Genomic DNA, 25000 nt, shown 5'->3' with positions numbered 1-25000 from the left:
AAGTGTGCGCCTGTTTTTAGGCATCCACTCGACCAAATCGATCATTACGGAGTCTTAGATTAGTCACACCGAGTCTTAGATTAGCCACACCGAGTCTTAGATCAGAAAGAGAATAGTAGCGAAGGGTAGGGGAGATTTCACCGGCATGAACACATGTGGCGAACGGATGAGTATTTTATCCAACTGCCTGGGAAGCCCATCCCTCACTTGAGTGACAGACGCACTAGATTCATGGCTGCGTTTGTCTTCCTCGGCCTGTCAAAAAAGCCATTTTGGACCAATCGAGCGATGGGCAACGCCTTTATTCGATGACATACAGCCTGCCACTGGTCCCCTGACACATCACTCTCGCTGGCAGCTACACTGATTGGCGGAATGTTGAAAACAAAACACAACTCTAAAATCTGTCTTGTGTGAGGCACGTCATTTCACCTCTGCCTCTCTGTTCTCTAGACTTCCTGAATATTCCACTCTGAAATCCAGAGACAAGTCTATGTCTTTATACGGCATCTTAAATTGCAACCGTGTTAATATGTTAGTATATATCCGCAGTTAAATTGATGTTGATGTTGATGCTAGTCAATGTCAGAATTTAATTTACTACAAATTAACTTTCAAATTGGATCTGTTAATTATTCTTGTGAACTTTTATGATACTGAATTAATTTTAACAGAAAAAGTAATAATTTGACAGGCCTAATTTCTACAAATCAGATCAGGGGTTAATTAACTCGGCAAGTCAGATTTGGTTGTTTTTTATATCTTTAATATCTTTTTATATCTTTTGATATTATATATATTTAATATCCTCAGACAAAGCACATAACCCCAAGTAGTTCAGTGGATATTAGTCTTATAACAGGTGTGTGGAACCTTAGTACATTGTAAAAAAAAATATCCTCTCGAGTGATTTACGATGGAATAACAGCGCAGACTCAAAAAAACCCCCACAAAACCACGGCAGCACGGAGGTGCCTGTGATGCACAGGTGGTTAGGTTCTCTCCACGGAACCTCCGACTTCGTGCTCTCAGCAATGGCTGCAGGCCGAAAGCTCCAGCTGGAACAGGAATTTAAAAAAAACAAAACTTGCAAGCTGCAGCGTTTCCTGATATGTGATTTAACGTGTACTAAATCTTTCAAAGTCTGTGTTAATGCGTTAATTAAAGCCATCTGAACAGACAGAGAGAGAATGCTTGACAGATACGATATACTGCCTAATCAATACTTATTCCTTCATGAGGTCTACTGAGATCAAACTCCTGGATTTTCAAAAGCCCTCCAGCATACAGTATATCGCTCTGAGTGGGAATTTATCTCCTGGTTTTGACCCAATCGGACACTGATGGAGTGGAAGTTGGTAAATGGCTGGTTGCCGTCTCATCTCCATCCTGGATGGTGCTGGACCCCTGGCCTGGAGAGGACGCTCCTCCCACTAAGGGGGTCTAGCACAGAAGAGAAGAGCAAATTCAAAGAAAAGAGGGAAGGGCCATGGTGGTAGGGGTGGAGTTTTAAAGGGGGGGGAGGAGGGTCATTTGCATTTTAACTGCGCATAAATGTTTATGTCTGGCAACTGTGTTTATGTGTTTCCTGACCTCCCTTCAGTTCCTCGGGCAAAGTCAGGAGAAGCTCGGTAAGCACCGTGACAAATTTCAAACGAGGTGCTATTACACACCCTCCCCATCCGCTTTCTCTAATTCGTGGTTCCTGATTAGGACTTGTCACTTCCTGAGTTGCTCAGCGGTTATGCTTCCTTAAGGGAGGCCCTGACAGGAGAAGAAGCGAACAAGGTCAGGGAGACAGAAAAACAACGTACGACCTCAAATCAAGGTCGAACGGTCAAAGGGTGAAACGCTAACGTGCTCACACACCAGGTGACGGCAGACAGACAGCACCGTCTCATTCCTGCTGCCAGTCAAACTATTCCCAAAGCATCTTCACAGAACTCTATGAAGGCGTTGTGTAAGACTGCCGCATTGGAAACATGAGACTTGTATGAGATTTATATGAGACTTAAGGCAGTTATAGCCTACAGTGTTCCACTGTGTGCCTTCCTGCCTTTGATCAAAGCAACTTGCAGACCATTATTGAAGACACACACACACACACACACACACACACACACACAAGCATGCACGTACACTCACTCACCTACGCACGCATGTACACACATCCACCCCCATACCCATATGCATACACACACACACACACACACACACACACACACACACACACACACACACACACACACACACACAAACACAAACACTCAGAGGGAGAACATGATCGAACTTCAGCCAGATCAGAAGAGCGATGAGGTTAAAGTGCAGCACTGAGCAACTGAGCCGCTCTGGAGAAGACAGTCTGGATAAGACGCGCCGTAGCAAGCTGTCGTTACACTCCTCCTCAAAGCGCATGACCCTCTGTCAGCGTTTACCTGCTCGCAGGGGGTGGGGGTGGGGGGGTGTGCCTGGCACTAATGCATCAAACGTGTCGGCGTTCTTCACAGTGGAAAGAAACATCGCAAATGGATTAGAGAGAGGGAGAGAGCGAGAGAGAGAGAGAGAGAGAGAGCGCGCGAGAGAGAGACCGGGAGAGCAAGCATCAAGAGCTGGCAGATTTCCACATGCTAAACCATTCTCCCACACGCACACGCACACGCACACGCGCACGCGCACACACGCTAAATCACAGTTGGTGCTGTATTAGACACTTTTAAAGGGGCGGTGTATTAAAATATGGTTGTGCAAAATTTGTACTTTTTATACATGACAGCAGAAGCTGAACAGGTCAATGACTGGAGCTGAATTCTCATGTAATGATATTAACACAGTGATCTTATCATTTTGTTAGGACACTTTAACACTTTAGTAACTCCTGTCCCACCTCTTTATGACACGAAACACAGGACACTCATTTAGTCAATGCACACTCCCCCCCCCACACACACACACACACACACCACACACACACACCCCCACACCACACACACACACCCCACACCCACACCCCCACACCACACACACACCCAACCACACACTCCCCCCCACACACACACACCACACACACACCCACACCCCCCCCCACACACACACCACACACACACCCACACACACACCCCCACACCACTCACACACACACACACCCCACACCACACCCCTCACACTACACACACACCCAACCACACACACACACCCCTCACACTACACACACACCCAACCACACACACAACCACACACACACACACACACACCCCACACCCACACACACACACCCCACACCCAACCACACACACACACCCAACCACACCACACACACACACCCAACCACACCACACACACACACCCAACCACACCACACCACACACACCCCACACCACACCACACACCCCACACCACACCACACACACACACACACACCCAACCACACCACACACACACACCCAACCACACCACACACACACACACACACCACACACAACCACACCACACACACCCCACACCACACACACAACCACACAACACCCACACCACACACACACACACCACACCACACACACACACGCACCCGTGATGATTAGTGATTCTCTTCCATCATCAGCACTTTTCTGCTTGTCTGCGTTGTTGTAAAGTGCAACACCAGCGAGTTTCATGCCTGGAAAGTTTCCTCCAGGTTCATCAGCTCACCTGACGGCCGGTAATTATACGAGCATGTGAGGTGTGAGAGGAGTTTACAATGCAGTCCTTGACTGGAATAGGAACCTCTCAAGAAGAGGAACCTCCTTCAAAATGCTGAACTGGCTGTACTGCAGCCTTTAGCCCTAATTAGCATTCTGGAAGGTCATTATTCGTTTGTTATACATTATACGTTACTTTCCATGGAGTTAACGAATATTTATATATACATGTATATGTATGACTGTATGTCATATTGGTGTGTGCAGGGGTGTTCTAGTCATGTAAACTGTGAATGCTAATTTCATCCTCATTGTAAAACGACTTCGTTTAAACACACAGTCGCATTCAACAACCCGTCAAATATAAGCAAATGGAAATCGGAGATTCCCTGCATCCCCGCACATCAGGAACACACGTCACACATCCAACAGCCGGAGCGCCTCAGAAGAACCGTCTGTCATCTGCTGGGGACGCGTACATCTGGCTGGCGAGTGGAAGATTAGCGGAACGCGTGCCAACACTCGCCAGGGTACATGTATAGGCGAGCACGTACACATGCACATACGTGCACACGCATGAATAAGCACATACACCGCACAGACATGTGGGACGCAAGTTACAGTTCTGGCTCTGGCAGGACTGTTGGTGTGCTAATTAGAACGAAAGCGTCTTTAACAGCAAACAGCTCTGACATTTTCAGTGCCGAAACCGCTTGACTACGCCTCACGTCCACAGTAAACGGAAATTCGTCGTAGTGTAACGATCGCTGGCGGAGACTCGTGAATGCTCCAAGCAGAGCTCTAATATGTCAGGACTCGGTGCAGTTTAAGTTTTGTTGTGTATATCTGAGAGTGTGACCTGTGCAGTTACACACGTATCTGAACTGTGGCTCTCTTGATAAGGTCAGCCATGTGGAGATGTATCAGTTCAAAACCATTCCCACACTGAAACTGGAGTGATGTACAGATCACTGCAATGGGCTTTTTATTAAATAAAATGACACACATTCTAGAACTGCTACACCACAGTCAGAATTCCAGATTCAGTACATTTCAGAGGGCAGGCCATAAAAATCCAGATTTTCCCTGAATGAAAATACAAATCCCTTCCCATTCATGCCTACACACATGTACACACACACACACACACACACACACGCATGTGCACGTACACACACACACACGCACACACACACGCACACACACACGCACACACACACACGCACACACACACGCACGCACGGGGCAGTAGTGTGTAATCTATGGTATTGACAGCCACCCACCATGCTAGATGGAGAAATACCCGGCCTGATGAGTTGAGCTGTTTAGTGATTCATCAAGCCAGATGCTCCGGCATTAGTAATGGATGTGAGGGGAAAGGAGCCACACTGGAATGATTAAAAGTGCAAAGCTTGAGTGATGTAAGCACAACAGTCCTAGTCCTAGAGGAAAACGTAGCTGGGCACTTCTTACTTCTTATCAGGTTAAAACAGAGGTAATGCCGTTTGGATGAAGTCCTGATGAAGTTTCATGTAAACATAAAGACAACCATATCCAGGTAGAGATTCAAACTGTCAGAAAGAAGATTTCGTGTGATGGGAAAGAGGTTTTCATGGTCAGACAAGGCCATGATCTGGAGTTTTTTTTGTTTTTGTTTTTTGTTTTTTTTTAGCTAAAATCCACTGCAACAGCTGTGATTCTGGCTGATGTGGTGTGGTGTGATGTGTGTGGGGTATCTGACGTGGTGACGGTGTGGTGTGTAGTGTGCGTGTGCGGTATCTGATGTGGTGATGGTGTGGTGTGTAGTTTGTGTGGGGTGTAGTGTGCGTGTGGGGTATCTGATGTGGTGATGGTGTGGCGTGTAGTGTGCGTGTGGGGTATGATGTGGTGATGGTGTGGTGTGTAGTGTGCGTGTGGGGTATGATGTGGTGATGGTGTGGTGTGTAGTGTGCGTGTGGGGTATGATGTGGTGATGGTGTGGTGTGTAGTGTGCGGTATCTGATGTGGTGATGGTGTGGTGTGTAGTGTGCGTGTGCGGTATCTGATGTGGTGATGGTGTGGTGTGTAGTGTGCGTGTGGGGTATGATGTGGTGATGGTGTGGTGTGTAGTGTGCGTGTGGGGTATGATGTGGTGATGGTGTGGTGTGTAGTGTGCGTGTGGGGTATGATGTGGTGATGGTGTGGTGTGTAGTGTGCGGTATCTGATGTGGTGATGGTGTGGTGTGTAGTGTGCGTGTGGGGTATGATGTGGTGATGGTGTGGTGTGTAGTGTGCGGTATCTGATGTGGTGATGGTGTGGTGTGTAGTTTGTGTGGTGTGTAGTGTGCGTGTGGGGTATGATGTGGTGATGGTGTGGTGTGTAGTGTGCGTGTGGGGTATGATGTGGTGATGGTGTGGTGTGTAGTGTGCGTGTGGGGTATGATGTGGTGATGGTGTGGTGTGTAGTGTGCGTGTGGGGTATGATGTGGTAATGGTGTGGTGTGTAGTGTATCTGATGTGGTGATGGTGTGGTTTGTAGTGTGTGTGTGGGGACAGAAGCTTGCTCTGACTCAGCCGAACCAAGAGTGCAACACTTGGCTCAAATCACAGCTGCTTTACCCTGGTACATGTTCGCCATGCCAGACCTACAGCTCTTAGTGCAGCTCTGCAAAAATACTGAAAAAAAGGGATTAAGTATTCAGGTAGCAACACGTTTCCGGCTTTTGCATCTTTTTAAGGAATATTTTCTATCATAAAAACGCATTGTTATTTTGTGTCAGGACATAGCAACAGAAATGGAATATAATGTCACATCAGAACTTCATTATAATGACAATTGAGCCCTTGTAATGGAAAACCATACTATATATCAGCCATATGCCCTTTGTGTCCTGAGTTATTTTAGCTTTGATTTTATATGTTAAATTTTAAAATGTTTAACTTTTAAGTTAAAATTGTATTAAATTGCTAAATATGCTTTATTCAGATTTACCTTAATTCATTCATATGGTATTTAAAAATAAAACTTGCGATAATGCTTTATATTATTGTTTTTACTGTGTAGAATGCAGATAAACAGTAAAGGGACTTTTAAAATGGTTTTTCATTGCAAGGGCTCAATTGGTCAAGAGTTGCGAACTTTTGCATTGTAAACTGCATGAACAATGTCATTGTTGTAGGTTTTGCCAAAAAAGCAGTTACTGTGCCACCAAACAGAGCTCTGGATGTGTGTGTACAGTAAGATGAACATTATTTACCAAGCTCAGATGAACGCACACACACGCGCGCACACATACGCACACACGCGCACACACACAGACACACACACAGACACACACGCACACACACACGCACGTGTGCATGCGCACGCACACACGTGCGCACGCATGCACGCATGCACGCACACACACACACACGAAAACACAGACACACACATACAAACACACAAACAGGCACACACACACACACACTACACACACAGTCAGACAAGAAAATGCAAACACACTTTTAATGCTACCAGCAAAAGCATCAAAACTTATCAACACTCTTTCGAGCAGCATCCCTTCCCAGAAGCCGAGCCATATTTCTGCTTTTAATATTCTGGCACTAAGCAGTAGTTCATCACCAATGTGTAGACTGCTAAAAACAGAAATGGCCTCTTAAGCAGTCACATAATGATTCTCTGTACATTCCTTAGAGGAATTGTGCTTCTGGGAAGCAGTGGGTCATTAATGGGAGAAGTGAACTGCTGGGAAGTGCCAGATAACTGCTTGCACATCTCTCTCTCTTTAACGGTAACAAACTTGGGGCTGATGGAGGGTGGAGCCATGGCCTAGGGAAAGCTATGCCCCGCCCACTTCAACAGTGCATGAACAGTTTTTCTGTGGGTGAGATCAGTGATCGGTCAACAGCTTTAAACGGCAACACTGCATGGCTGATATGGAACACGGCATATGAGAGTCTCACAATGAAGCAGTCTTTCCCAGTAGTCAGGACTAAACCTGATTGGCTGTGTGTAGCAAACTACACCAAGTAAAGGATGCACATATTGTGCAAGCACATGTCCATTTGCATGACGGGGCCTGTCAGTGTGCAAATGAGAAATATCAGTATTGCAGAAGCCAGTATCGTAGTGGTTGACAAACGATATATCGTGCTGCCCCTGTGAGTCAGAAAACAGCACATAACCCAGTCGGACATCCAATTATTTACCAGCTTTTGAGGAACGCTTTTGCTGATGCCCAAGGTGATCCTGTCATCATCAAAAGCAAGCAAACAAACAAACAAACAAAAATCTCTCTCATAGTCAGTAAAGTCCTGCAGGCTACAACAAGACAGCACACCAGACTGATAGCACTTTGTTTGACGGATAGCACTTACAGTGTCCCTCCATATGGAGAGTGTCCACGCGTTCGTGTCTTTGAAGTGCGAGCACAACAGCCAGCACATCAGCGGCGTGCACCTGTCGGTGAACCTCTCTGCACGGGTCACCGCTGGAATTGCGGCCTGCTCCCTCGCAGCCTAAACTTTTTGGGTTTTTTAAATGTACATTTCCATTTCCATTTACGGCATTTAGCAGACGCTCTTATCCAGAGTGACTTACAAAAGTGCTTTGTCATTTACTCATAGAATATATCCAAGTACAGTACAGTAGGTTAGAATTAAACATACCAATGAACTAGAATACTGTAGAATACAGGGATGAATGCTGATACCTAGAAGTGCAAAATACATGAGGTCTATCTTAAACAATGATAAGTGCTATAAACATGTAGAATTCGGTTCTCAGAAGTTTTAGGCTTTACGCATGACTGCAGTGAATCAGTCTGATCTGTCCTATAGCTCGGAGAGCGAGATGGCTTGCAGTGGTGTTTCCTACACCACAGAGGTTAGAGATAGCGCAGTTCACGTCTACATTAGCTGCTACTGTATCGCCATTTACATTTTTCTAGAATAAGTGATTAGTTAGATGACAGTCCCTGGCTGGCCAATTCAATTTTCCACAAGAATTCCCACAAGCTCTATGTTCGTGTGTGAGTGTGTGCAGGCGTGTGTGAGGGTGTGTGTGTGTGTGTGTGTGTGTGTGTGTGTGCGCTTGTGTGTGTGTGCGGACTGTTAAAACTAAGAAACATTATCAGCATACAAACATTTGGCCTCTGTGATGACATTATCACTGCAATTGCTCAGATTAGAACCCACACACAATCACACTCACACACACACACGCGATAAGACACACAGAGAATGGCATCGGAACCTGCTCAAGGCTGTAAAGAAGAGAAAATCAATTTGTCCTGATGTCCCATCTGAATGCTAAATCTGACCACACACACACACACGCAAACCCACATACACAGAGCCTTGAATCACAAATACTAATCTCCTTCTCTGTGAATGCATGTCAGTGCATGTTTGTGTGTGTGGGCATGCACATGTGTGTGCACACATTTGTGTCTGCACATACGTGTGTGTTTGCGTGTGTGTCCACATTATGTGGTTTGGGCAGGACAGGATGCCTAAGGGGCAGAATCATTAAACAGCATCAGGAAAATACATTCAGACGATAGTCACATCATCTATAAACACACACACACAAACACACACACACACACACACACACACACACACACACACACACACATTAATATCTATAAGGGGTTGTCCAATAAAAGCTTCATTTTATGTAATAAATAAATAAATAAATAGATAGATATCGCTTCGGGACTGGCCACATGTCTCCACAATATTAAATTCTGGGGACATTTGGACACAAACAGCTAAATACATCCCCCCCCCCCCACACACACACATACATACACACATACACATACCTTATTCACTATCCACACATCTCAACACACGTTCACTATTCTTCTGTATGTCCTGCTGCAGAGAGTTTTGTTTGTACAGTGGAACCCTTATGGTTTTTCCTACAGAGACATTTGTCCCATATTTGCTCTAAGATTAAATTTAAACAGTCACAAAACAAGAGGATTCCTCCAGATGTGCTTATGTGTATGTCTGTGTGTGTGTTCGTGTGCGCGCACGCGTGTGTGTGTGTTTGTAGTCTGTATATCTTCCCAAAACCAGCTCTTTGGGTTGCAGTCCTCTCTCTGGTTGACCTTCGTCCATAAATAAATATGAAAGCAATAAATAATCAAATTTGCTTGGAAATGAGGGCAGAACTGAATATATATGACACACAATCTACCCTCTCCCTGCCCCAACCATAACTCCACCTCTCTGCCCCGCCCCAACCACAACTCTACCTCTCTGCCCCGCCCCGGCCCCCCTCGCAATATTCCCCATGAGGAAAACTACAACCTCTTGGGGTTTGATCCAACCAGAATGTTGTTTAGTGCTTTTTACTGCAGTGGGTTCTCATGGAGCAAAAGCGGATCAGATCCGCACCCATTATTAGCGATATGGAGTCAAGCTTTGAACACCAAGCTTCCATTACGAAGAAGTGACATTCGCAGACACTTGGCAAATGTCACTTCTTGGTAACACTGGTAACCTTAAGCGTTTCCGACCTAAATTCTAAGAGGGACTTCAGCGAGTCGGTCAGATCCCTGTGCTGAAATAATGTGTAGTAAGCTATGACCTAGAATTCCCTATTGCACTAACCTGTACTGAGATCCAAATGCATTCGTTTTTTTGAGGCAGCGGGATTCACCCGATGGAATATGATGGACAGACACAACACGAGTGCAATTCCCACAACTAAAGCCGCAAACACACAGACGTGCTCCGACGCATGCTGAGCTTCGTCAGCTGGGTTTCGAAACAAAACCCAGTTTCCTCTTCCTGATGGCAGTCTCTGGCGGTGCTCTCTGTGTGCTTAACTTTGTGCTCGGTTTAATCAGTGAATTCATGATCCTGACAAGTGGGATCACAACACGTGCTAAATCCTTTCCTGTGATGTTCACATTCTCCCTTGCAACCATGTGTGCTTTTCCCACACCCTTTGTGCTCTGATCCATCACACACTATAATTACAGCAGGCATCAGCCACGATTCAGTGACGGAGTTAATGACTGTGGTACCACGGTGTGTTTTTAAATGCAGGTGACGTCCCCGGCCTCTTATCAACAACTCTCAGCACCTTCTCTCACCATCTCGCCCTGACTCTGACTCTCTGTCACTGACTCTCTCCGTCTCTGATTCTCTGTCACTGACTCTGTCTCTCTGACTCTGACTCTCTGTCACTGACTCTGACTCTCTGATTCTCCGTCTCTGACTCTGACTCTCCGTCTCCGTCTCTGACTCTCCGTCTCTGACTCTCCGTCTCTGACTCTGACTCTCTGTCACTGACTCTGACTCTCTGATTCTCTGTCACTGACTCTCTCCGTCTCTGATTCTCTGTCACTGACTCTGTCTCTCTGACTCTGACTCTCTGTCACTGACTCTCTGATTCTCCGTCTCTGATTCTCCGTCTCTGACTCTCTCCGTCTCTGACTCTCTCCGTCTCTGACTCTGACTCTCCGTCTCTGACTCTGACTCTCCGTCACTGACTCTGACTCTCTGATTCTCTGTCACTGACTCTCTCCGTCTCTGATTCTCTGTCTCTGACTCTGTCTCTCTGACTCTGCGTCTCTCATACTGTCTCTACTGCAGTAATGTTTGTCAGCTGTGTGAATGAGGAGTCTCAGCAAATGATAACAGAGATTTGAGCTGAGATTTGATGTGTGGCAGACCTCACTTCCAGCACGCACGCACGCACGCACGTGTGAACCCCCCACCCCACTGTGTCAGCAGGTCAGCAGAACTAACTCTAAACTTCACATGGCATAGTGTGTGTGTGTGTGTGTGTGTGTGTGTGTGTGTGTGGAGGGGGCATCTGTATTCTTAATAGAAACAGGACATTTCCTCTGAGAGAGTCTGAGCATGCCTTAATTTAATCAATGGAGAAACACTGATTTAGTAAGATAGGAGCTTCTCTCTCTCTCTGCACTTCCTTCTCCGTCTCTCTCTCGTCTTTTTAATGAAACAGTATAGTATATGTATTTATTTCCATGGAGACAGATGTGTGCACACATTTAACGTTCATACTTATGATTCGGTGGAAAATGGAGCGCCCTGTCAAACATGGCAGGTTCGATAAATCCTCTCCCCTAACTGTTTTTAATCCATCATTTGTCAAAAGATAATACAGCACTTCCCACAGTTGACACTTCTCATTCATAAATACTTTATCTTTGATCCATTATTTAAAATCGGGACAGTTTTAAGAAATCCTCATATGAAATATATCCCAAATTCCAGTTTACACATCATTATCTTAGACTCTGACATCCCATACATCATTCCATTCTAATGGTAACATTTAAGATCCTAACAGACAGAGTTAACTTCTGCGGTCCCTTAATTACCAGCACCTGAAGCTGAGTCATGTAGTCAGGGTCATGAAGGTATTACCACGGCCACTTTTACGTTTATTATTTTAACTTTAGAGAAGGAAATACACTTTCCCTACATTAGTAGCAATGTCAGCAGGGCTCAGAGAGGCCGATCCAGGCCAAAGTGTTCTCCTGAGCACTGGAAAGTCCTGCTGCCCTACTGCAGCGAGGCTGTATCCGAGCGTAAACCCTGCCGGGGCGAGCCTACTCCACGGCAGGAGCATGGGAGCAGCTAATGGTCCGGCTGTATCCGCCAGGACACCGACACGCTGCTCTGTGCTCACTAATGACCACAGAAGCCACCTTGCACACAAAATGATCTCCCCGTGGAAAAGCACTGAGCACATTTGGAAATGATTTTATTTTTAACTTCGGACGCGTCCACACCCGTGTTCTGAAACGTGAACTAGAGTCACGCAGCTCTCAGGAGTAGTCACACGGGAGGTCTACTCACACCTGTGCAATGCATATGAATCTAGAGAAATAATACACTAATTCCACCTTAATTCGCACTAACCACGTACCATTCCCTTGCTCACAATGGCCACTTATATTTGGTGCTGCCCTAGAGTAGCACTGTGCAGTGTTCAGTGTGGCATGTATGTGCGCATAGTTGATTTCCTGACGGAGCAGGTGGGTGTGTGCTTGGCTGATCCTGTCATTTTTAGGAGTCTGTACTACAAAAGGCCAACACACTCCACTGATGAAACTGGAACTTGCTTTCCTATTCAGAGCACATTTCCTCCTCAGAAGTACGGTGAATACTGTGGGGATTTGAACAGCAGCCTTCCCCAAACTTCCATAGCTCATGTACTGGAACCGTGCAGTCAGGATAAAGGGCCTGGACAGACCAGACCTACCTTTCCCCTTCTCTCCTTCTCAATCTTCCTCTTCTCCCCCATGTCTCTTCCCCCTTCCCCCATGTCTCTCTCCCCCATGTCTCCCTGTATCTCCCCATGTCTCTCTCCCCCGTGTCTCCCTGTATCTCCCCATGTCTCTCTCCCCCGTATCTCCCCCGTATCTCCCCCGTGTCTCTCTCCCCCCGTATCTCCCCCGTGTCTCTCTCTCCCCCCGTATCTCCCCCGTGTCTCTCTCTCCCCCCGTATCTCCCCCGTGTCTCTCTCTCCCCCCGTATCTCCCCATGTCTCTTCCCCTCTGCCCCATCTCTCTCTCTCTCTCTCTCTCTCTCAGCCCGACTCTCTCTATCCCCGTATCTCCCCCGTGTCTCTCTTTCCCCATGTCTCTTCCCCTCTGCCCCATCTCTCTCTCTCTCCCTCTCCCTCTCCCTCTCTCTCTCTCTCTCTCTCTCTCTCTCTCTCTCTCCCTCTCTCTCTCCCTCTCTCTCTCTCTCTCTCTCTCTCCCTGCTACAGTTGCCTTTCTTCCTCTTTGCTTGGGTCTTGTCTACCCAATTGGAATGAGCTCAAAATGTCAACAGGACTTGATTGAATTTCTCATCAGACTGGGGAAGGGTGAACTCCAATAAAATCACCTGCCCATCCACGATCATCTACATCACTGCACCGGCCAAAATGCTCAACATACCAGTGAATTATATTTCAAATCTAATCTCTCAGGGCTTGAGTGAAAGTCCACGCGTATCGGACCTAAATGCCGGCCAACCCTGGCTGGATCTTTCTCCGCCAAAATAAAAGGGAACCTGAAGGAGTAAACCAGCTGAAACCCACGGTCAGGTTGTGTGTGGCTGTCATTGTATATCACATTTATTTTTATAGGAAAGAGTTACAAGAAAGGATGTCTGGCATTTAAGGTAACGTGTCTATAAAAGGTGTCTTTCATTTGTGAAAGAACCTTAAACGTTTTCACTTTAGACACATGACATAATGCCACGCAAACCTTGGGACCATAAGTGCATGACTGCCAGCTTGTAAAAACATGCAGCTTTTATTCAGCTATGTTTACTTTTACTACAGACCAAAGCTGAGCTTCTAGATATGATGCTTCCCTGCTAACGGGGAAACACGGCATTTCAAGATTGTGTATGCGTGTGTGTATGTATATTTGTATAAACACCAAAGAGATATATGTAACTGCATATAACTGCAAGGTTTTAGTGTCTGAGTCCTGTAAACATAGGTGCAAACTATGTTTCCAAAATACCAACACATACAGTAGAGGTCAACAGATACAGCACACGGTGATCCATAATCACAGTCAGACGCCACAAAGTAACGGGGTCGAACACCCGGATAAGATAAATTACCTGGGACAAGGAAAACCAGAGCAAACCGAAACAATAAATCAATAATTGTGGGTGTGTGTGCAATAATGGGTCAATATTTCAGATCATCAAAAGTGGCCAGGCAAACAAAGCGAAGATGACAGTCCAATCTTGTGGTGAATAAATGGAAACAGGGTCAAGAACTAGGCATCAAAATACAGACACGGGAACGCTGAGGACTGCAAACTAAATAGTGGCAAGACTTCACAACTGGGGTGTCTTAAATACGTTTCCTCCAGTGAAGTGACTGCTTACAGGTGAAGGCTAGGATGACAGACAAGGAGGAGGGTGCTCAGTATTCCGGTGATCCCAACCTCTGATGGCCAGAGGTGGTGCCCTCTCGAGCCAGTGTGACACATATATCTGGGAATGGCAAAAGTCATGAGACTCTAAGGAACAGGTGTGAGTGCTAATTAATGGGACATGCCAAGGTGGGGACAGAGCAGAGACAATCAGGAAGGAGCAGACCAGCAAATCAATACAGGAAGAGTCTAAATGGACTTCTTCCCACATTAACCCTCCTAATCCTATGAAAATTTTCATTTAATGATACTACAGAGTCTTCAAACAATAAGATAAATGTAATTCAACAATTTTCTGTCTCGTGTCATTTAAAGATAAAACGTTGTTGGAATGTTATATTTTAAGAACATGGAATTATTGGAATGTTAAAGAAGGGGTTACTCTGGTTTCAAGTGGTTAATTACATGGTTGCCTACATAACTCTCTCCTTGTTTTAATCTTTCCAAACACGTAATATGACAAGGGATCACAAACTAAAAAGAAACTGGCTACAGACCCATCAGATAATTTACAGAATCCCAAGGATTAGGACTTTAATCTGGATGCACAGTGAGACAGGTAGCCACTGTAACTGACAGAAGACAAGGGTGATGTGTGCATAATGTTTAGAATGAGAGAATTCTAGCAGCTGAGTTTTGAATGTATTGAAGACGTAAGATTGTCAGGTATGCCTATAAAGACAGAAATATAATGATTAGGATGGTAGGATATGCATGAAGCAAAGGTGGGAAATGTTACAAAGATGGAAGAAAATGTTTTTTACCAATCAAAGAGCAACCAAAGATCTAAGAGAATAACAGATTTTATTTATATAGATTTTTTTGTAATCAAAGATTAAAAAGTGCTTCATAGAAAAGAACAGATATTACACAATACATGAATAAGCCTTCAAACCAATTAAGGCCAATGGTAGTATCAAGACCAATGGACGGCAGAAGTTGAAGTTTAATGATATAACAGATAAAAACAGCCATGACTGAGAGGCACTAAGAGAGGTATAGAAGGAGGGAGATGTTTACAGGTAGATGGATTCAATTTGGCTATTACACTGCATGTACAATTAGGCAACTGGTATTTCTCACATCCATTTTGTTGGTGGACAAATACAATGATCTCAGCTGATCCTACATTTTTCACATCCCAACAGAATGTTTAACAAAGAAAAAATTAGATTTTTCTTTCACAGGGAAAATTAGTACGCACAGCTTTTCGGCAGCTTAAAGTATAACAAACAGCAAAATAACAATTAACAACATTTTGGCTTTTTAAAACTATTCAGTGATGAACAGCCACCCTCCTTTTAAATAATGGCCAGGAATCTCAATGAATCTCAATTTCTTGATGTGTTTACAATGAAGTTTTGCTGATGCAGCCACCACAGCCTACCAAATGCTCTTCAAAGAGGTGATCTGTCTTCCCTGAATATAAATCTCATGCTTGGGTGTGGCCCAGAAGTTCTCAATAGGACTTAAGTCAAGTGAGAAACAGGGCCAAATCATCATTCTGTGCTCTTTAATGCCTTTGCCAGCTAGACAAGCAGTGGTCCAAATTCAAATGGCTGTACCTTAATGTATGCAAGGGATCATTGTCCAGCATGAGGATCATGATCTTCGTGAATGTTGCTTCTTCCTGAACCACTGTTTGAAGAATGTGTAGTAGAACTGGAAGTAGAAGAAGTAGTAGAAGAACTAAAGAATGTGTGGTAGAAGAACTGTTTGAAGAACTGGTGGTAGGTTGTGAAGTTGACCTTCAAGCTGAAAACTTCCAACTAGCTCATCATTAAATGATAGCAGCCAATGGCAGTATTCCTCCTACACCTGTGAGAGTCTGTTAGTTATCCACCCAAAGGCCAAACCATTTCATCCATCTAGAGTGCATTTCATTCCATCGTAACACCTTTGAGAAAATGGTCTTCGGGTGTTTCTTGGCCCAGGCATAACACTTCAGCTTGTACATTTTCAGTGGTGATTAGGTTTCAGCCTTCCTCACCTAGCCATGTCTCTGAGCACTTGACACCTTGTACTTCTAGACATTCCTGGAAAGTTGGTAGCACTGGAAGCTAACAGGTTCCTAGTGCTGAATACATTTAATTCTTCTTAAAGCAACTTGCGCTTTTTCTTCTCCACACATTTTGACCCTCACCAATTTTCATAACAAAGCGTTTGTCCGATGGTCATGCATTAATAATTTTTTCAATATGCATTGTGCTGCACGCTGTAATAGGCAGTATAGTTTTGACTTTTCATTTTCAGTTATATCTCTTTTTTTGGCCCATTTTCCTGAAATATTGAAGCTACCGAATAATTACGCATGGCTTACACGTGGTCTTAATCACTTTACGCTATACCCTCCCTCATTTAAAAAAATTAAACTTCACTTGAAAATAATTATACCCATTTAGCATTCACATTTTTATGGATAACAGTTGGATAATATGCATAGAAATGATGATCAGATCATAATACTGACTTGCGTAATAATCAGGGAGAGAGAAGGCAGACATAGTCACTATCAGGTGCTGATGTTGATTCGTATTGCTAGTTTTGTCTTTGAATGATTTAAGAAAAACATCGGGTTGTTTGATGGAGCTTGGAGGATCAGCAGTCTGTACATCTGTAAGTAACCAGATTTTGTGATTAATGGCTAATGAGCTAAGCAGCTAAACGCTAACCTGACTAAGACAAATAGCCTTAACAGAAGAACAGAAGTAATTGTCTCTTCTCATAGTAGGAGCTTTTCGGAAGCACCTTTTGTAAGCAAGAAAAATTGTATCTTTAATCGTGCACATTTAAATAGACACTTGCAAGAGCTTGTGAATATTATAAAGTCATTTATTTCTGCCACCCACACTCTGGCAGATTACTTTTTATTCAGACCTCAAAGAGTAGAATTGATCAGAGACAGGAAAGTCATTAGCCCTTGCAATGCAAAACTGTCGTAACATTTACAACGTGATCCTGACTTCATGCTAGGAAAATATGGATAAGGGGAGGCAGAATGAATCTGAAAAAATAACTGTATTCAATGCAATATTTTGCATGGCTGCACAACAGAAAGTCTTAAAGCAATTCAAGCTAAAAAGAGATGAAAAAAGCTCAAAATCACATCACACACAGAAAAAAAAGAATAATCAGATAACAAATAACCCACAGCATGTGGGAGAGGTGGAATTGACAATAGACATCAGTGGAAAGACCTCTCTGTGTATGAGGCAGTGTCTCGAAAGTGACCAATGAGGTCATTATGAAAAGAAATGCAAAGCAGCCAGAGGTCAGCTCCATATCAGAGCATATGGAATGACAGGTAGAGGATGTTGTCTTCCTCATTAGCCTGGAAACAGTGAATGGAATGAATTACTCAGTTTAAATGGAGAGAACATTAAGTTCAGTTTAGATAGTGGCCCAGCGGACACTGAAATTCCATGCTCCGGCTTTGGGTCAGCAACACAAAGGGCACTACAGACAACCCGCAAAGATCATGGGCTGGAAAACCACATTCTAGATGTGAATGGGAAAATTAGGAATCTAAATCAAAACAGATGAGCAAGACACCTACACAGTATATGGACCATCAAAAGCCACTGCTAAGGCACCCAGTCACTGAATGTCTGCATATGTTCACACAGTCTTAGATAAACTGCGAGAGTTATTGCCAGCTTTCCAATTCAATTGATTAGAGAAGTTAAAAGAGCCCTACAAAATCGAACTGGAGCTGAGAGCAGTGTCATACGTTCCATCTTCCCCCAGAGAACTGAGCTCCTACTGGGAGATCAAATAATAGCTGGCCTAGAATGCAAGGATGCTACAAGTGTGATAGCCAATGGCCACACAGGATTGGCCTTTGTGCCCAAGCCACAAGGAGCAAATTGGTCTTTACAAAGTGGCATTGATCTCAGGAGCTGAAGCTTTTACCAGGCTGAATGCCACAGTGGACTTTTGGCAGATCCTACTGACAGAAGACAGTGCTCTCTCGACCACCTTAACTGCCCTACTTGGACTCAAAAGACATTTGAAATATCCTCAGCCCTAGAACGTTTCCAGTGATGCATGACACTTTTGAAAACATAGTCCAAGGAGGTGAGGGTGTCACTTGCTGTGCCGATGACACTGCAGTGTATGCAAAGCACCTTTCAAGTTGAAGCAGGTTGACGCAGGTTTGACAGGGAATAATGAATGGGACTTTGGCAAAGACAACATAATGTCCGTGGGCTATGGTTCACCTCCCAAGGGGTCATCCCACAGCCAGACAAGGTCACAGGTATAGTGGAAATGCCAAAACCTCCATGTGTCGCGGACATCTGAAGATTGATGGGCATGGCTAAGTACCTAGGGAGGTTCTTACCTCATCTTGCATCATTCACCCACCCACTGAAAGGCTCGGAGAACAGCTGAGGGTTCTGGGGAGCGTGCCGCAGGGAGAGACTCTTCAGAGGCGGAAAAGTGAACTCTGCTCACTACTAGTGTAGTGAGTGTAGAGTAGTGTTAGCCCACTACTCATGCACCGTAACATGCCTGCATGGCAGCAGACACATCGCCCACTGGACTTGGAGCAACGGCGATGGAGAAAACGTTGGATGGCGGTGACCGCCAACCAATCACGCTCTTCTGTAGGCGTCTGTCAGAGGTGAGGAAGAGAAATGCTATGGACTGCTTGAAATACTAGCAGCAGCCCAGGCTGGTGTGGGACGAAGGCTCTTCATGTCCCGAATCCCTTGATAAGCCCCTGAATACTGTGCTCAGGCTGAGGCTACTCGACTTATCAGCTGAGAATGCTTTTGTGCCTGCTAAGCAATTAATTACGGCGGATGCCTTATCTTAAATTCCAGAGAAACACACCTTCACTCAGGCAGAAAAAGAACAAGTTGCGGATGTAAAGTGTCTGCAGGCAGTGATAAATAGCAGATGAACATGAAGCAGATTCAACCTGAAACTGCGAAAAATGGGCGGTGGCAAAAATCGTGCCTACCTCCCGTTTGTACCATACTGGCCTCAACAACTGAACTTGTCTGGAATGGGAGACCTCTTGATGAGAGGACAAAGAATGGCTGTTCCCATACCCCTCTGTCCCACGAGACAATTCTCAACTCTCTACATGTTGACCACCAAGGAATCGTACAGAGCTAGAACTTATATGATAAGTGGTCAGTATGGTGACCAGGATTCGCAGTTCAAACCAGACACAAAGCAGAACACTGCCACACCTGTGCAGGTGTGGACCCCCTGTTGACTAACCCTATAGCAGAGACACCAGGACAACATTCCAGCAAAGGCCTATTCATGTGGGTGACTACTTTAATATTGCATGGAAGTGACTAAACTCAAAGTGGTCTCTGCCATTACGGTCCCAGCCATCCAGAAGGATGATTTAAATCGACCACCCCTGAGACAATAATGTCTGACTTAAAAATGTATTTAAATGGCTTAAAATCTTTGTTTAAGTGTTCTTTGCCAGTATCCCATGGTATCCCAACGAAGCCAATGGAGAGAACGGCCATGCTGTAGCCATGGTGAACGGACTGGGGAAGGAAGCAGAAAATACAGCAAAACCTCTACAAGCATACCACGCAGCACCACTGGGTAATCAGGAGAATGGTTACTCCCCCGCTCCGCCACCATCATGGAGACAGCTACGCACCAACCCGTCTCAACTGCCGAAAACCACCGATGCCACTCAGCCCCAGTATCGAGCCATTCAGGCAGAATGAAGCCCAGAAGAAGAGACCCCAGGAGTCATACCGAACTGACGTAAAACACACAAACAACATAAAACTCACTCACAACATACAGCCAGGCCAGGGGGTATGGAGGACACACAAAGAGGCCTTAAGCCAAAAGGCAGAAGCTCCCAGGCATCACCTCAGGCATGTCAAGGAGCAACACAGCAGAGAGAAAACTTGCACTTGTTTTGTGACGTATTTGAGATTTAAAAAAAAAAAAAAAGTCTGGTAGCACTCAGAGATACACTTGCAAACCAGTGCATCGCCTGTGGAGAAGCTGCCTATATATATTCGTGTCTGGTGGAGGGTCATAGAGAAGCTGTGGAGAAGGGAACATGCACTGAGAGCATTAAGGAAATGTAGGAAAAAAAAGAGGGAAGCCTGTGGTTATACATATGAATGTTTTTATGAAGCTCACAATGAAATCAGGGATATTTTTGGATGAGAGGATGGATGACACATTGTTAAGTCTGGAGTTCCTCATTGTCCTGTTATTGACCAAAAATAACTGAATTTCAATTTCAGTGTTTCTTACATAAAGGGAGAGGTGCCCGTTAAGATACAGCAGTTGATTAATACTGTTCATTGCCGCAGCCGAAATGTTCTTTGGTTTCTGGAGTGGAGTAAAAGGTTAACGTTACACCTTTCCTAAGGCAACACTACAGTACAAGTTTCCAGTGTTGAGTTAACGGCTTCGGTGTGTTAACAGACTACTGGACACTAAATATTGTAGCTGTTATTTCAGTTCAGTACTTTTTAGTATGTTTGGATGGCAGCTTGTTTTAATATGGCAGCTTTCCACTGTAAACGTACTGAATGTATTCTTGTATAGACTGAACGCAATGTGTTTTAAATCTATGTTGTTAGGTCACACTAAACAGAACACTTTTGAATGATTATTCAAAGTATGTACATTATTAAAATAATGGGACGTCTGTATCATATTCTTCCCATAAATTGCAGTTCTACTTGTGAATGTTTGTAACTGGGGCAGTGGTAGCTCAGTGGTTAAGGTACTTACTTGACTTGTAATTGGAAGGTTGCTGGTTCAAGCGTCACCACTGTTGGGCCCCTGAGCAAGGCCCTTAGCTCTCAATTGCTCTAGTTGTACTCAGTCATAATTGTAAGTTGCTTTGGATAAAACTGTCAGGTAAATGTGCAAAAAGCAGTTGCATCTGAAACTCTGGCGTCTGGAGCGAACATTTTGCACGTTATTCAGCAGGACCAGTTCACTGGAAATCTCTGAAAAGGTTAACCTAACGTATTACTAACACTTGGTGTGTTTGTGGAGCTACCTGCACACACCCCACACACACACAGCCATGATGCATGTTAATTTAAGAGGATTCTGGAACTCGAGGGAGCTCAGGAGAGTAGATCCTGTGTGCTGAACTCCATCTGACCCTTTCTGAGGTCTGAGGTCTCTGTTTTCCGTTCTTGTACCAGATCATTTGCCAGTACTTTGGTGCAATTAGCAATCATTTCCTGTAATGGTAATGGGTCCTGAAAGCTCAAACTGCTTTTAAACTCCTGAAGAGATCCCTTCCTGTGCTCAGCTATTCAGTTCAGACCCACTAACCGACTGACTAGTCAGTCTCTCTCTCTCCGTCTCTCTCTCTCTGTCTCTGAGTGCTTAATTAGTGTAAGTGGGGGCAATTACTGGTGTCCACTCTCTGAAAGCCTTGAAAAATAGCGTGCCGTTTTGTGGGTCCTTTTTCTGACCCAAGATGTAAATCTGTAGAAGTTTTGTGAATTGAATAACAACATATGGAGAAAACAAAAAAGAAAGAAAGAAATATTCAGAGCCTTCGCGTGCGTTTGTGTGTGTGTGTATGGCCCCTCTAAGAGGAAAGAGTGATTCATTAGCCTTCCTCTGCGATTACTGTTCCCACACCCTGTTAGCGTCAGGAGCTCGGCACAAAGAGTTTCAGACAGGCAACCTCAGAGGACGGCCGCGGCCTGGAGCGGAATATTAAACGGCGCCCGCTACACTCTATTAACGTAGCAGCAGAGCTTGCACTCTTATTTAAAAAAAAAAAAAAAAAAAACAACCTAAAAAAACGCTGATCTCAGCACAGCCCAAGTCACTGATCGCCATTCCTGCTCCATCATCACCAAAACCACTTACAGAGGAAGATGGAGAGTAGACGCTTATCAGTTAGTGAGAATTAGCACACCGCGAGCGAGCTTTAAAAAGCGCACTGAATCGACGTGGCCAGTCGGGTTTACGCAGTGCTTTCTGAAACACTCCTCTGGCATGACTTTTAAAGTGACTGACTGGGGATGGAGTCACATACGAGAAATAAATGAGCAAAGGCCAACACGGCAAACAGTGGCCTGAAAGTCAACAAATAGCAGTGGGGCTAATTTAGACTATCATTCTTCAACTCATTACAGCACGGAGGAGGAACACACACATCACAAACATCGGCTCGAAACGGGCTGCAGCCCACACGGTGTTGTCGGGTGTGTGTATGCGTGCGTGTGAATGGAGCGTGAAACAGAATTTCCTTGTTGAACTGCACAACATTGGGGGTATCAGCAGCAGTTTTAACACATCAAGAGGAAGCTCACAAACACCCACTCACTAAGTTTATTCTTAATTTACGTTGCTGGCACCATTTTTCACTGCTCATAAACGAGATGACCTAACAAATGTTCCGGCCAGTGATGTTCGCCCTCTAGTGTTTATCTGAGGAGCTACTGCAGATGAACATCTGTGAGTGCATACGTGTGAGTGTGAGTGTGTGTGTGTGGGGGGGGGGGGGGATAATATACAAAGAGAGAAAAAAGTGATTGCATGCATATTTAATTTTGAGAAAAATGAACTCAAAAGCTGTTCCTCAAGACTGTTCCGTTTCTTTTCACAATAGACGCCCAGCATGTTTTGTGTACTGCTGAGCCTGGTTCAGACTGCGAGGCCTGGTGCAACAGGGCAATGTTTGTTTGCGGGATGTTCACCATTTGCTTTCAATACAAAGTTCAAGAGTCAAAGCACATTGAGTGGCAGCTTTTCTAATACAAGCACATCACAAGGCACTGATCTGTCATTTAGAGATGCGTAGCTTGACTCAAACAATTTAGTGTTAAAGCATTACTAGAGCGTACATTTGTGATAAATGCAAAATATTATTGAAGATGAGAGATAAGAGGGCGGAAACCATCCGTCAGCTCTACATGGAGGAAATACAAAGTGCCATTACTGAGCTGGCCATTACTGAGCCTGTGCGTGCATGCGTGTTTGTTGATTTGAGGCAAAGCGAACATGACACCTTGATTTAAGCTAGAGCAAGCACCCATCTCACAACAGCTGCTCTGACTGCCCATCAGGCCTGTGACCAGACTGCCCATTAGGCTTGTGAGCAAGCAGGCCAGCTCCACCCCAGTCATCCAGCCCAGCCTGACAGTCCTGGGGAACTAACTGCTCTGAAAGCACACACACACACACACACGCACACACACACACACACACACAGACACAGACACAGACACCACATTGGCACAAATTCATGTTGAAAGGCAGGAAAGCAAGTCTGAGCTATAGTTGGTACAGTCCGAGCACACACTACGCTATCATTTATGAGCTTAAGAGAGATGAAGGCGTCCATCCGAGGAAGAGGAGAAAGAAAAGGCAGTAGAAGGTGTAACACACACACACACACACACACACACACACACACACACACACACACACACACACACACACATCCAGTTTCTAAAAAGAGTGGGAACTATAAGGTTAGACAGAAGGGGCCTGTGTGGGGGTGAGAGAAGGAGACACTGCCTGGATGTGAATCCCAACGCTCGCTTCACTGCGCCCCATCTACCTCGCCTAAACTCACTGGGAGAACTGGGACCCTCACATTACTTCATGTTCTAGATCAGAGATCTAGACCTGCTGCTAAAGTGGTCAGGAGGGGGTTTCATCTCTGAGTCAGTCGTATGGATTGTAGAATGTAGAGTCATGAGAGAGAGAGAGAGAGAGAGAGAGAGAGAGAGAGAGAGAGAGAGAGAGAGAGAGAGAGAGAGAGAGAGAGAGAGGGGCTGTTCTCCCTGAACACCCCCCTTTCTCCTCCTCCGTGCTCCTTGCTGCACCTCCTGCTGGCATTTGTGTCACTCCTCTGGGACACTGTGAGGGACTGTGGTCCTGTCTTAGTTCAGGGTGTGTACAAAGATATGGCAGGTGAGTCAGGAAGATAGCAGAACCCAGCGGCACCGCTCCGAAAGTCAGCCATGCAGGGCAGATTTGCAAGTGCTCTGTCTCGCAAAGCCTGCTCATGGACTGCAAGCAAAAGATCATGCACACGCATTCTCACGTACACACCCAGACACGCTTCTCGATGTAAGCCCATGCACGCAGATGCTCTCGCTCACACACAGAGGTCAAGCAAGTACCTCTTTTTAACATATACAGAAGCGGTTCTTTACAGATTGTGAAAACGGTCAAAATCAGTTTTGCTCGTATCCGTTTACTGACTAAAGCCCTTATCTCGGCTGTAGTTTGAGTCCCAACTCTGAATATCTGGGATGAGTTGGGGCTTCGGTTAAGTCTTCAGTGAAATGAGAAGAATGGAAACAAATGTAAATCAATTTTGACTGCCTTTCTAAAGAAAGTTTTGTCTGTGCTGCCTCGACTGGCGACGTAGCGGAGGACATGGAGGTCAATCTTCTGTAGCGTCTCGTCTCGAA

General features: G+C 45.0%; 1 protein-coding gene across 1 annotated transcript in view; it reads right to left on the bottom strand.

Annotated features, from left to right (window-relative positions):
- Window positions 1-25000, bottom strand: part of znf804b (zinc finger protein 804B) — an 89649-nt gene that overhangs the window by 63128 nt on the left and 1521 nt on the right. The window lies entirely within an intron of this gene.

This window comes from Electrophorus electricus, chromosome 1 (assembly GCF_041902795.1).
Source record: "Electrophorus electricus isolate QZ-2024a chromosome 1, ASM4190279v1, whole genome shotgun sequence".
Classification (NCBI taxonomy): Eukaryota; Metazoa; Chordata; class Actinopteri; order Gymnotiformes; family Gymnotidae; genus Electrophorus; species Electrophorus electricus.
The sequence above is the reverse complement of the archived record's forward strand: the minus strand, read 5'-3'. Positions and strand labels throughout refer to the sequence as shown.